Source organism: Ruditapes philippinarum, unplaced genomic scaffold (genome assembly GCF_026571515.1).
Source record: "Ruditapes philippinarum isolate M1 unplaced genomic scaffold, ASM2657151v2 ctg8894_1_1_1_1, whole genome shotgun sequence".
Classification (NCBI taxonomy): domain Eukaryota; kingdom Metazoa; phylum Mollusca; class Bivalvia; order Venerida; family Veneridae; genus Ruditapes; species Ruditapes philippinarum.
This window is the reverse complement of record NW_026859018.1, coordinates 31,979-35,586: the sequence shown is the minus strand read 5'-3', so window position 1 is coordinate 35,586 and position 3,608 is coordinate 31,979. Positions and strand designations below refer to the sequence as shown.

Sequence of the window (3,608 nt, the reverse complement as noted above, 5' to 3'; positions counted from 1 at the left end):
TACTTAGAAAATGAGACACTTGAATTGAAATCACAGAAGGAAAACCTTAACACAAAACTAGTTGAAATAGAAATGAATCAAATGAGGGACAATCTTATGTTCTATGGCATTAAAGAAGGAGGAAGTGATGAAAATTGTGTAAATCTAGTAAAATCAATAATGACAGACAAATTGAAAATGGACCCGGAAGAAGTAGAAGGAATTACAATCGATAGAGCGTATCGGATGGGCAGAATGACGTCATCAAAATCCACCAGACCAATTGTTGCCAAATTTCACTACCCTAAAGAAAAGGATAAGATAAGAGCAAGATCGTTTGAATATGCTGGAGATCTTAATTCGGTAAAATTGGGGATTGGCGCACAACTACCAAAACAGCTGCGAGAAGCCAGAAAACCACTTTATCCTGCAATGAAGAAAGCGAAAGGTGCTGGAAAACACGTTAGATTTGTTGGTGAGAAGTTGTTCATAGATGGAGAAGAATATATTCCGGAAGTGAGTTCTCAACATTAGAAAGGTCAAGAAGAAGAACATTTAACCATCATATCATGGAACATTAACGGATTAAAGCGTAAATTAATAGATTGTGACTTTTTGGAATATATATCTGGATATGACATTATTTTTCTTAATGAAACATGGATATCAATGAATGACACTTCAAATTTAAATATAAATGATTATTGTGTAGAACATATCTTTGGTAATAAGTCCTCAAACACTAAAAAAGGGAGATTTAGCGGAGGTATTTCATTTTATTATAAATCAAATATCAAGAAATTTGTTAAAGTAATAGAAAAAAATAATCATGGAATTATTTGGGTTAAGATAAGCGCTGGTTTGTTTAACTTTGAAGACGATGTTTATCAGGTCTAGAAAAGTCCAATATTTACACACTATCTATAAAAACACACACCATCTATAAAATTATAGATAGTACCATCTATAAAAACACGGATGTGTTCACACAAAGTCATGTTTTTCTCGTGCGAAATACATGTACCCGGAATTCGATCGAAAAATGTCATCCGAACAGTCAGCAAAAACAGTAAGTTATCAATATTTTTTAAAAGAAACGCATTCTGTTATTGCATTTGAATAAATGGCATATATACAATAAATGAAATATTTCAATAGAATGTTTGACCCGAGTTACCTTCCCTAAATATTGAATAATATGCGTTATTTTGTTTGATATTTTTAAAAAATGGCCACTTCCATCAGCTTACATGTATACACCAACAACGGATGTCACGTGACTACAATAGACTGGTCCTGGTTTCAGCAATCGTCTGTTGATGCTGAAAAATCAAAGTGCTGGAATTACCGTCTTACATATCAAAGTACATGAAGTACTCAGATTTTTATTTGCCTCTACGTATATGTAAAATTCTTAAAGTACTGTACAGCATATGAAACATTTTGGGAAATGAATTATAGTTATAAAATTATTTGTTTTCAGTCATATATTTATTAGTGTATGTATTTTTATTTCTTTTACAAGCAATGGGTCCACGATAAACCTAAACGACTAACAAACCATAAAAAAGGAGTTGCTCCTACTATTCCCAGAAGGAGAAGTGGGAAAACTGTCATGTCTTTCATAGACGACCCTCTTAAAAGGCGGAAAACTCTATCTCAGAGAAAAAGTGGTATTTTTAAAAAGGTATGAAACTAAATAAATGCGCCAATATATAAATAAGATATATGAATGAACTAAATATTAATTTCACTTTAAAAATTATGTAGTTTGTTAAGTTTTTCATAGGTTAAAATGTTGAATTGAAATATTTATTTTATCAAAATGATCACTTTCAACTAGCAACACTAGAACGTTCAAGTGTTGCAAAATTTCAATAAACTGTGTTCAATGTTGTATGTATTAATACTAATTTAATCCAACACTGCTAATTAATAGTTCTTGGGATTTATATATCCATATTGAATAAAGAATTGAATTGAAATTCCAGGCTAGAGAATTACATATTATGACAGGACAGGATGTGTCGTTGACATTTGGGTTCAGGTGTTGGTCCATTTGTGACAGAGCATTGCTGTTTTCATTTGACTAATTTCCAATGTATAATTGAGTAATGTTTATGTCAAATATCCTCAATAGTTATATACATATATTACGTTAATTTTCAATATAAGATTACTTTTATTATAATTTTATATAATAATGTAACGAAAAAATAGAAATACGCAATAGAATTATATTTGTATTATATTAAAAAACGTGAACGGTAAGTCGGTAATCAACAAATTATCTGGGACATACGATACGTTTTCGTATTTATATCTTAGAAATTATGTAGTAAATAAAATAATTTTTTTATATGTGTGTGTGTTTTAAGATGACGGAAACATGAGCCCCAGCCAACTCACATTGACTGTTTCCGAGGTATGTACAGTTGGAGTACAATGCTCGGACGGAAGTCCTTTATTTACCGGTGGAGAGGGAACTGAAAAGCAGTGCCGACTTTGCGGTAAACTATTTGAGGACGACCCTGCACAAATGCAAGACCTATGGATTGCATGCGACAATGAACAGTGCAACTACTGGTTGCACTGTACGTGCTTGCTTGGGAAGTCCAAGAAAATTACGAAGGGATTCGTAAGAAATCTGCCATTTCTATGTCCAGCACATAAATAAAATAGCTTAATTTATTTGATTTACCTTTTCCTTTTACATCCTCCAAATAAAGAAGCAAATCTTTGTAAAAAGAAATTATTACTGCCTTAGTACCACCCCTCTCCCTTTTCCATTGTTCCATCATTGACTGGTACTCCTCATCTCCTCCATAATCATTTATATCCTGTAATAAATATAAATAAAAAATCAGTATGAAATAATGAAACATAAATGTCATGAAATGAAATTATTTCTAGAAATAATTCAATAGATTATATTAAGATTGGTTTTCAATAAAAACATATTTCACATTTTTAGCAAGCAAATTGCTTTAAATTCATCATGATTGTTATATTTGAATGTATATAGCAAATTTATAAATTTGCGACATTGAATTAAATTTGATAAGTACTACTTTTCGTATCATGATGTAAATACATGTATATTTAAAAAGAAAAATTCATATTGTAAATACCTTTAATGTTGCTTCAATCAATTCATGTAGCTGTTTTGTTGTTTTATTGGTTATATCAAAATAGTTCTCTCTCTCTTCTTGAGTTATAAATACTCTTTCCAATTTCAATTTTGCAGGAAAACGTTCGTAATATACAATTTTATTTTCCATACATTTTTTATCAAAATCAAAAAGTAACGAATCAAGCGGTTTTCCGTTCATTGATGATAATTGCGTTTTCCTAAATAAATATCCACTGTCATTCAATTTCTGCCTCCAGTACATGATTTCGACACTATTTTTTAATTTCCTGAAAAAGATATATGAGGAATAAAATATTCTATTATGAATATTAATTAATTTATACTGTAAATATTTATTGTCTTTACTTTTACAGAATTACTTTTCATTATGTTTAAAAACATTTACGGATGAAAAAATAAATATATAAATACCCACCTTGTGTATATACTGTCATCGAAAATCATTTCTCCCAGTTTTGATTCTAATTTATTTTTA

At 30.1% G+C, this 3,608-nt stretch overlaps 1 long non-coding RNA gene across 1 annotated transcript; it reads left to right on the top strand.

Moving 5' to 3' along the window:
* The first annotated feature begins 864 nt into the window (after nucleotides 1-864).
* LOC132754918 (uncharacterized) lies at nucleotides 865-2,020 on the top strand. Its single transcript, XR_009629148.1, has 3 exons — nucleotides 865-1,048; nucleotides 1,505-1,666; nucleotides 1,971-2,020. It is a non-coding gene; the product is annotated as an uncharacterized LOC132754918 (long non-coding RNA).
* The last annotated feature ends 1,588 nt before the right edge of the window (nucleotides 2,021-3,608 follow it).